This window comes from Dermacentor albipictus, chromosome 3 (assembly GCF_038994185.2).
Source record: "Dermacentor albipictus isolate Rhodes 1998 colony chromosome 3, USDA_Dalb.pri_finalv2, whole genome shotgun sequence".
In the NCBI taxonomy this organism is placed as follows: Eukaryota; Metazoa; Arthropoda; class Arachnida; order Ixodida; family Ixodidae; genus Dermacentor; species Dermacentor albipictus.
In genome coordinates this window covers 19,969,084-19,979,724 of record NC_091823.1, presented here as the reverse complement: position 1 = coordinate 19,979,724, position 10,641 = coordinate 19,969,084, and the positions used below count along the sequence as shown (strand labels likewise).

Genomic DNA, 10,641 nt, shown 5'->3' with positions numbered 1-10,641 from the left:
AATGGACCTCCCGTCGCTGAATGTAATCTTCCGTGCTCGCGCGCGCAGCTTTTCTTTTCTTCGGAATCACTCGTTAGCCCTGTGTCTGCTCAGCGCGCATTCCTTTAGTGTTCTTCCCTTGTTCGTCTCTCGTTGGTGGCTAATTGGCGCTAAGGCGAGCCGTCCCTCCCTTGCCTGTCGTCGGGAGTTGCATTGGGGATGCCCAAGAATGCACGTGAGGGCGCGCGTGTTAGCTGGCTTTCGGCTCGTCGTTTCAGCGAAACCAGCGACATAGCGAGACCGCGCGTCCTTGGCTGCTGCACCAGAGACGTTAAGACGCCCTGCCGCTTTTTCGCTATGATAGCGAAGGCGCGTAGTCATGGGATCAGATGCGCGGTATGCAGAATTACCCTCATTGCTCAAGCAGTCTGACGGTGATTGATTGCATCGAGCCTTCCTTGCCGAAACGTCTTCGCATGTCGAGTGCACCTGCGAGAGTCGCAGTTTGTCATGTGCCTGTGTGCGAGTGCAGGAAGGGATTGGAAAAGTTCGAGAGCTGGCCATGTTCCCCACTTCAGAAGTCGTTTGGGCGACTTCTGGGTGTCGAGGGACAGCCTCGCAAGAATAAGCGTTGTATGAAATCGTCCCTCCGGTATATAACCATGTAATTTCCAAACACAATTATATATTAACGACAGTTAGAACAACTTGTTCACTGTTATTTCTGACAGTAAAGAGCAGAAAAAGAAGACCTGAAATGGTATTCGGGTAAAAGCTTAGTTTGTATAGTTATGAAATAATTAGTAATGATTTGCTGCTCTGTCTATAACACATAACTCGCTCCAGCGTATGAAAAATGCTTTTGTACACTATGCGGCTGTGTCAGATCAGAATTCTGAGATGTCCACAGCCTTGTAAAATAAATGACACATTGAGAATTACATGGGGAAAGAGTCATCATAGGCCCACTGCATTCTTAATTCTCCCGCAACACTCGCACGTGTGACGGAATAACAGCACAAGGCTTCAGAAATTCGTTTCTGAAACGCTTCAAAATGAAGCGCCGTATGGAATGTCTGTACGCTTGGACACAGCGCGTCTTATTCAGAGCATTCAGTTGAGTGTCGTATTAAAAATAATCTTTAAAAATATATCTTGTGTGCAATTATAAAAGAATCCCCCACCCCAAAAAAAAAGAAAGCAAAATATATATGCCATGGCGCCTATATACGGAGCCTCGTGCTCCGTATTTCCTCAAGCATTAGCATGTTGCGTAATCAGTTCACCGAAAATAGCTGTTCACCGTGCTTCGTTATGTAATAGCGCTGTCACTGAAAATTTCGAAAATACTCAATTCCAGCCGCGTACTCATTTCACTCTTTCAACACCCGACGCTTACCTACTCCGGATCGCCATCGAATGTTGAATGCAAACCGGTTTGTCGATTTATTTACAATAGCACGTCTTCTACTCAGTTCCGGTATTTCCCCTTAGCATAGTGCTGAACCGCGCCAGGATCTAATTCTTGAGAGAGAGCACACCAGCGCATGGGGACGGGGAAGCGAGAGAAGCACGCAGCAAATTTTCGAGGAAAACCCTTCCAGTAAAATGCAGCAGGTGAAAGTCAGCGTATCACCCGATTACCGCACGGCCGGATATCTCACCTTACGATAGTACTGCGGTAGCGAATTCTAGTATGTGCGTCACGTAACTTCCCAACTCGTGTATGGAAAATAACCGGATCGGTCTTAGCAGCTTCGGTTCTTTCTTTTTTTTTTCGCGTGTTTTTTCGGGCATTTCATGGAAGAATCTTGTGGTATCATCGTGCGTGCTTTCGGCTGGCAATCGTGCAATTCCTAGTATGGCCAAAGTGTAGAATTTTCTTTGTGTTATTGGTACCACTCGCGAGAGATGTTATGTTGGGCACTCAGATTTTTTTTTTTTTTTTTATCGCAGATATCCGTTTTCGACTTTTACGAACTAACGTAGTCTGTTTCAGTAGTAGAACTGCACGTCTATCTTAGATTTACATATTTGCTGTAGCAGAGCCTTTGTATTGGCATCAGCGACTGCAATTTTTTTCTTTCCATTTCGTTCTTTATTGTCTTCAGTTCTTTTTAACTTGACAGGCCTTCTGGCATGGCTGATATTTTTTTTTTTTTTTACCACCTGTACAATGTGTTGGATCATCTGGAATAGCCTGGCTGAACTTCACGCATGCTCATCCGGCGGCGACATTTTCCGTATTATAGCACACTGGCCGCAGTGTCATCAGCGCTTCCGTCATGGCTCCCACGCAAGGTGTTGATATGAAGACGTCACGCATAAAGGAGCAGTAGCAGGGCATTTGCCAGTTAAAGTAAGCTCAGCCGTTGCTGTGCAAATTCGCGTTCATTACATACGGCTGCGCTTTTTTTATCGATTACAATAGTTTGCGTGAGCGTGTCGCTTAAAGAGGCGGAAGCTGCATGACGCTGTGCGAGTTCGACCTTGCCACCTTCGCATGGACCGAGGCACCGCAGCTTGCGATGCATACGGCCTCGCGCATTCTGTTGCCGCAGGCCTTTTCCGTTCTTTCTCTTTCCTCGTCATTGCTGAGCGATGTGCGCGCTCCCCTGCCCCTGTTCGCGGTCGTCTCCGCTGTTTCGGCGCCGGAAGCGCGACTTGGGACAAGTTGAAGTTTCTCTTTTAAAGCTGCGCTGCCGTCCATCTATTGTGCCGGAATGGAGCGCGAGCGAGCGGCTTGGGGTCGCGCGTTTTTCTACACTCTTAAACAAAATTACACCCTCTGGCTCATATATTGCCACACAAAAAATAATCGTCATCTGTCTTGTCTGCATTTACTTAACGCTGCGAGCCCGGTACTTCCAAGTCACGGACGGCATGCGTGTTCACAGCATGACAGAGCATTCTCGACATGAAAGTAGCGGGCGCAGCGTTTTCAAGAAAGAAAACGCAAGCGTGACAAATGACGATTATTGTTGTGTGGATACGACCCAAAGGGTGTACATTTAATAAGGGGAAATTAGACGTCCACCCAAACGTAGGTAAATGCTACAAAGGAAGCCCATTCGGATTCCTCGAAAGAAAAGCCTCGCAGCCGAAAAAAGGCGCTTTGCGTGAAAGAAACACGCAAAGCGCCTCGAGTGGGCAGTCGCGCGGCGGTTTTGCGTGTATTCGCGGGATTCTTTCCCGCTCGGAAAAACACTTTAATGTAGCGCGTACCGAGCAACAGAAAGCTGTGTCGCGAGTTTTTGGTGTTGCTCTACAATTTTTCTCATGGACACTTTTCATTTAATTATAGTATTTGAGAAGTTGATTGATTAATGAATACTAATTATGTGATTAGGCGGAATGCAAAACAATAATCTGAGTGTCTCCAGGCGACGGCAAGGAACATTACGTTGGTTCGGTCCAGTTGCATGACAGCTGGGACACCCTGCATAAAATAGAAATGCAGGTTATACCAAACATTTCAACATTTGACGATGACATGGCTACTCATTCACGTATGTCGTGCATGGGGTCGCGATATGCGAAATCTCGCGTACTCTTTGTTGTGTTTGCTTCCGATACTGGCGGGTGACTGCGCGCTCTCTCGCGAAGCATATGCAAGAGCAGCCGCCTGAAGTGCTTCATTTCCGTCGTGGGGCTTTTTTTATTATTATTAATTAACGAGTTGGCCCTATTCACCTGAGCCGTACGGGGCATGAATAGGTTGTGGGAACAGCGCGCGTTTTCTCAACATTGGCGGTCGTCCGGCGGGAACGCGCTCTTACGAGCGGCGGTACCACAGGCGCACGCTAGGTATCGTGCGCGTTCTCATGCGGTGGTGACGAGGAAGTTGTAGAGCTGCTGCTTTAAGGGCAGCGCTAGAGGGGTGAGCGGCGGCGAAGTTGCATAAACGCGTCACGAAGCGTCCGGCGTCTTTTCTCTGCTCGTTTACCGAACACTTTCTGCTTAGATCTCTTGAGAGGAGCAGCTTATGCAACGAACTATGAATGTGTGCCGCAATTCCCGTCGGTCGTACAAGAATAGACTGCTCAAGCAGTCTTTTCTCTCGTTCTGCCGTATTCGCGCAGAGAGCAGCGCGGTCAAACGAGCAATCTGAACGAGTGTAGCGCTATCAGCACGTGTACACCCTGCCCACTGTTGTCTCACGTCCTCTTTACCCGAATTCGGTTTGTGTAATTTACGCCTACACCGTAGGCGTCGTACGCGTTACACGTTGTCCTACGCTACACGCCTCTTCCGCAGAACGGAGTATGCTGATGGACGCGGCTAAAGGTCCTTTGCGTTACAGTTCCCGCCACACCGACCGCATGTCCGAGACGTAGCGATTCGTTTCTCACGGCGCTCCCGGCGGCGTATGCCCTCTGCCGGCGTGACCAGCGGTGGTGCTCTCGTGATAGCCGAGAGAGAGAGAGAGAGCCTCGTCCCTTGTCGGTCGGTGCCGGCGCTCGGTTTGTCTCCGCTATCCGCCGGACCGCTCGGCAGAGGCAACGCGTTCGCGAAAGCTGAAGGCGAAAGTGCGAAGCGAGAAGCAGTGGCGGGGGCGATGACGACTGCGCGCATCATTGCTTTGCGGTAGCGCGTGCGCGCGCTTCCTGGATCACGCTCCGACCGTTCCGGTGCGCGGCGCGTCCCTCTCCTCCGACCGACCGACCCCCTTCGGCGCATCGATCGTCGCGCCTGTGGCCTACCGACGAGGCAGAGAGCGGCTGGCCTTTGTTGTGAGCGCTCGCGCCGTTTACCGTGGGCGCCCACCTGTTCGTGCGTGCGCGACGCGGATGTTTGTTTTTCTTCCCCGTGTCGGAGAGGAGAGTCTCTGGCTTTGTTCTTCTCGCTTGTCTTTGCATTGCCGCGGTCGGCAACTCGGGTTGCGCCTCCGATCACCTTCTCCTCCACCGCCCCTCTTCCTGGGTGCCCGCGTGCAAACAGGGGCTGCGGTCGCAACACATCGCACAACTATCAACGTGTACAACGTTAACGCCAGCGCTTCGCTGTGGTTCGGCTAACTCGTGGTGGCGCACGGCAGTGCTCAACTTAAAGTAGCGCCTGGTCTGAGGCTCACATCTGTTTGCCGTAAGGAATAAAAATCCTCTCTTTCACAGGACTTCTGGACGCTTGTCGATCGTATAGTGCACGGCACCGCGCCTGCCTTGCGGGGCTGCTTGTACTACCGCTCGGTATACAGATTGCTTCGGATGGGAAATATTCGAAGGGTGGTCATTCATCATCACCATTGTCGGCCTATTTGATCTCCACTGCAGGACGAAGGCTTCTCCCCGCGATCTCCAAGTATTCCTTCTTACGCCACCAAATTATCTGCCGTACTCGACTGTGTTTACTTTCGCTTGACAACCACCCTGTTAATCTGATAGGACACCGGTTATATGTTCTACACTTTACATGTCCCCAGCGTGCTTCATCTTAATCTCAGCTATCGTATCAGCTATACCATTTTGTTCTTCAATCCATGCTGCCGTATTCCTGGCTCCTGACGTTATGCCCATAATTTTTCGTCCCATTGCTCTTTGCGCGGTTCTTAGCTTCCTCTCGTGCTCCTCTGTTAATCTCCAAGTTTCTGCGCCAAAGGTTACTACTTGTTGAATACGCCGATTGCACACTTTTTGTTTTCAAGGTTTTGGTAACCTTCCGACCATGACTTGGCAGGACATAGACTCTGCCGGACATTAGTGCAACGCCAGTGACGAAATAGGCCTGTTCGGGCGCTGAATGTCTTCCTCTTTTCGCGGATTGATAGAACCCGGCAGGCTGTGCTAGCCGCGCAGCGGGGTTTAGGGAACCGTTTGCTCTTTTTGGCATTTCCTTGTGGCGGCAACCAGCTTTGTCGCTCTCCGCATTATCCTGTGCCTCTAGCGCTACTCTCGAAGCGTTGCTCGATCGAGGACTGCGCCCTTTCATAGTGACTAAAAGTATTAGTTCGCCACGTGCAATTTCGCGCAATTTTTGCAGTAATTGGCTGGTGTGGTTCGCGATTCTTCCGCGTGCGAAGAATGTCACTGGTGCCTCCCGCGGTGTGCTAGGTTTATCGTCTTTCGAATGCCAGTGTGCGCATGCCCGATACGCGCCGGTTCGTAATCACGACCGACGTGGGTGTGTAGACGGCTCAACACGTTCTTGCATCATCGGTTTGCGGAGCCGTGCGCGTCTTCGATATGGGCTGCCGCCGCCGCCTCGGAGGAAGGCGTGCGAGAGCCGGCCCAGGTGCGATGATAGGGCAGCGTCGGCACGAAGGCTTTGTTTGCGCAGCACCGATGACGATGCTCCTGCTTCTGCGGCGGTGACAGCGTAGTCCTGCCTGTCCAGCAGGCGCGTGCTTACGGGGTCTGTGTTCCCTGGCGAGCATCCGCAGTGTGTAATCACGAGCACGCTCTTCCGCTGCTGGCAGGACTGTGTAATAGGACGACTGAGCCGCCCGTGTCCACGTCCGCCCTCGACGTTTCACTATCACTCCGCCCGTCACGCTTCTGGCGCGGTTTTTCTGGTGAAGCGTGTAGAGAACCTGTCATGCCCCAGCGGTTGAAGCCCGGTCAGCGAAGGCTTCTCATTTTGCTTTACGAGTCGTCCCAAACTCTTGGCAGGTGGCGCGCTACTGATGCGGCGCGCACTAGACGCGCACCTTGGGTACGTATCGTGACGATTTCGTTTAGCTTTATACAGTATAGGTAAATGTTGTTGTGAGTGAACGAGGTATGGCAGTGATCATCGCATACAATCGTGGGTTAGTTGAACGTGCGAGCACTCGTCTAAGTGTGCGTTTATTAATTAGGACGAGAACAAACAGCGCTTGGACGCTATGAAGTGAGGACCACAGACTAGGCGCTGGTAGGGTTTATTAAGGTTCGGGAGTACCGTCGCGTTTGAGAAAGCCGCACAGCGTGCGTTCGCGCTTCTTAGTCTGACGTACTCGTTTCCATTGACACGTCCTTGTAGGCGGCTTGTTCCCACCGCCGGCCAAAAGCCTTAATAAACCTCAACAGGTGGCACGGCGGTAGCTACAAACTAACACCTTCCGAAACCCCTATACATATACTCTAAGGCCTACCCAAGGGGGTCTACACCCCCGAATGTAAGTTCTGTGGGGCCACAAAGGCAGATGTAAATCACATTTTTTATTCGATTGCAACAATCTAAAACCGGAAAGAGAATGGCAACTCTCGAACGAGCAAGAGTGGGAGGTTACGGTGTCCAGCTCGGACCTGGCTATTCAACTGCAGGCTGTCAGCTGGGCCTCGGACGGCCAACGCACGCGCCCTGGAAGCCCACTGGAATCAACCAAGTCATTTCTGTTGGCGAAATGAAGTTGTTGCCACCATTGTTTATATGAATTGGCAATCAGTAAATGTCGAGGATGAGCGTGTTCCTTGCTTGCGGTCGTGTCGTGAAACGCAAGCAGCATCACCGCCGCTTTCGCTCCCGTAGCCTGCGAACGTTCCTATTTCGAGTGTAACTCGATTACATAGTTCTTTCGTTTTTGTGACTTTTCTTGCTTACCAATACTCGGCTCACGTTAAAAGTAGTATTTCTGAAGTATTCCAGAAGCGTAATTGACCAGTTCAGTTTCGCCTAATATTTATTTTCAGTGCCTTCGATAAAAGAAATAAAGTGAGTGTTGAGCTGTCTTCTGAAGAGTTCCACGTCACGTGGTTCTTATCGTGCTTCCGGGTCGACTTCGCGGGCCGACGCTGTTGCGAGGTTCGCCACAAGCCCTTATTGCATAATGGCGGGTCGTTTGTCGCATGGCCCCCTCGTGAAGCGAAAATAGGCGACCGGGATGGCACTTTCTCCGACAATAAAAAAAAGCACAGACGTCTGCTACGGGCGTTGCAGAGATGGAGACTGTTCCGCCGCCTGTACTATCCCCCCCCTCCATTCTTTATCTTTCATTTTTATATGTGTATATATACATATGAGGGAAAACAAGTGGACGCCCGCAGCCGGTGTCGGAATGTTGTGCCGGGGCGTACTCCGCGACTTCTCCTTTGACCGGAATGAGCGTGGAATGCCGCCGACCGGCTTGCGGTATCCTTCCGTGCCTTGCCTGCGTCGCGCCTGGCCCGCCGTCCTTGCCGCGTCTGTCTCTGTTCGTGGCGCGCCTCTTTTCGGTCGTGCTTGTGACGGACGAGTCTGGCTGGAGGGAGTAGCCTCGTGTTCGCCCCCAGCGTGCGCCGCTGGCGGTTCTCGCCGTCAAATCGTGTAGCCCGGCCGTGAATGGGATGGGCTCGAATGCGCTTCGCGTGTCGTTCGGCGTGCACTGTGTCCGGAGTTGCCTTGGTTGGCTTAAAGCCCCTGCATCTACGCGCCACCGCTGCTCTCTTAAGTAGCGCCAACCTTTGTGTGCGCCGCCTTTTCCCCTCACACCAAATCCGGTTCCGGCATTTCCGCTTCCGGTATTTCCGGTTCCGGCGTTTCCGCTTCCTGGAGTTGCGCTGCGAGAATTTCCGCTCCCATTGCAGACGATGGTGAGGCGCCCGTGCTAAGCAACCGGTGCAAATCTGAGTTGCTCGCACTAGCCATTCCACCAAGCGTCATTCGCGTGCATCTACGCGCTTGTTTGCGTACGCTGCGCCCACACGCTTTGCCTGTCGTCCTCTTTCGCTGACAATGTGCGGAGAGCCATGGACTGTGGCTGCATCATCGGCTGCTGCATGTGTCCGGTGGTGGCTGGAGGGGATGTATGTTTCAAAACAAGAAGAATTCAAAGGGGACAAGCTGCTGTATTCCGCTGAAGTAGTAGTTTGCGGCCGCTGTTTTCCAAATGCACGAAAAATGGGAGCGGTCTCCAAGCGCCCAGGCACTACATTCCACTGTACGTTGTCTCTCGTGGCACAACCCGTCGCAGGCTGACGCGATGCAGCGAACACGACCAGATCGCCGATTACAATAGGCGGTGGTTCTTGGATGGAATCGCATTCACAGTTTCAACCCCAGCTGGTGCAAATAAAGCCTCTCTATCGACGCGAAAGTAAACAACGCTAAAAAACATAGCGTCACTTCCACTCGGAACAGGAAGTTGAAGCTACGTAAGTTCCGCTTCACGCCAGAAGCTAAGGGGGTGAGAGGAGAGGAGCGTGGAGGAGGAGGGTAGGTTGGCGGTACTTAGCTTGGCCGGCGGTGGCGCGTAGATGCAGGGGCTTTAGGTTGGCTGTTTGCCGAGGGAATACGTGAATGGGCGTCGTTTGTCCGCCGCGAAAGAATAGCTTTCCTGCCTCTCCTCTTTCTTCTAGTACTTCGCGTATTTGTTTGCTGCAGCTCCCTCGCAGCTGGGTAACACGTGTGCGTGCCCGGAAACGGGCTGGCGTGTACTTTGCACTATAGTTTCCTTCAAAAGGCTATAGCTTTCTGTCGGCTTTTTTTAGCCGTCCGGTGGACGGAAGGCGTGCGCGCGAAAATGCCATTGTTACGCCCTCATTTTTACTGCTCTCCAGGACGTTTTATTTAGGAACCGTCTTGTATGTGTGCCACGTGCCAGTGGTTACTTCAGTCTTGTATTTTAGTGTACTGAGCTGACCGCGAGGTACAACCTCTAAACAAAAATGTTTGCGCTATCCTGTAATGGTAGGCTCTGCTTCCTTCGCGCTGTAAATGCCGTGCTGCCTAACCCGGGTGTGGATAGACGTAGCGGTACCCTTCGCAGAGGCGGCTTCCAATAGAAGTATAATATCTGTAGTTTCCCTGTCCCCACCTTATGCGGACCTGTTGTTTTGCTGTTGATTTAAAATTCAGTGCCTGAGACGTGGCACCTGCAGCAAGCAGATGCCTGAGCGCAGAAGCATTTGCGTGTCAATATCCCAACTGACGTTAAAAAGCGCAGTTCGTTAATCCGGAATTGCTCACAACAACTTGACCCAGGTGTGCTTTGACAATCCTGTAACGGTAAGGAGCTGGGCTAGTTGGTTTACTTCACGACATGACGTCCAGCACGACACGTTACTACGAGCACAGGGTTCACGCACTCGGGAGAGATATGCGAGGGAAAGATCGCACTAATCGGAGGAGTGCCGGTAGCGTATGTGGCGAGAAGTTGCATGTGCCGGCCGACCCTCCTAGACCCTCAACGTAATGCGCCGGTTGTGGGTTAGACTCCGACCGGCGCTAGTTGTCTTCCCGTCCACTTTCACTTATGTTTTCGTTATCATTTCGACATTTCAATGAAAACAAATGATTCCCTTTATGTTTTCCTTGGCATCATTTTCTCGTGGCTTCAAATTGTTGTGATCCTCCCACCTCCGTCGTCTTACACACACGAGGGAGAGAGAGCGATGTGTCGTGCCCTGGGAACTTCCGTCGTCGTCTTCCGCGGCGCGCTCTCTCTCTCTCTCTCTGCTTGGGAACAAGGTCGTGCGGCGATGTCCGAGCTTTCGCCGCGTCTCCACTCGGACAGGCGTACGGAAGTTGCGGAGCACAGTGGGCGTGGCGACCTGCACGTATTTGCACTGCGGCCGATTGAGCTGCGCCGCATTACGCCTAAAAGGATTGCCCCCCACCCCCTCCGGAATACCAATAGGAAAGAATGACCGTCCATGCAGTGCAAGGGGCGCGACGGCTCGCTCTGGTTGTTGTATAATCCGCCGCTGGTCCCGCCGTTTGTACCTTGCACGCAACAAACGCCGTTCGGAACCTGGCCTGTCCGCC

At 52.1% G+C, this 10,641-nt stretch overlaps 1 protein-coding gene across 1 annotated transcript in view; it reads left to right on the top strand.

Annotated features, from left to right (window-relative positions):
* The window catches only part of Naa15-16 (N-alpha-acetyltransferase 15/16), a 119,863-nt gene that overhangs the window by 70,354 nt on the left and 38,868 nt on the right, over positions 1-10,641 (top strand). The gene's annotated exons all lie outside the window — the stretch shown is intronic.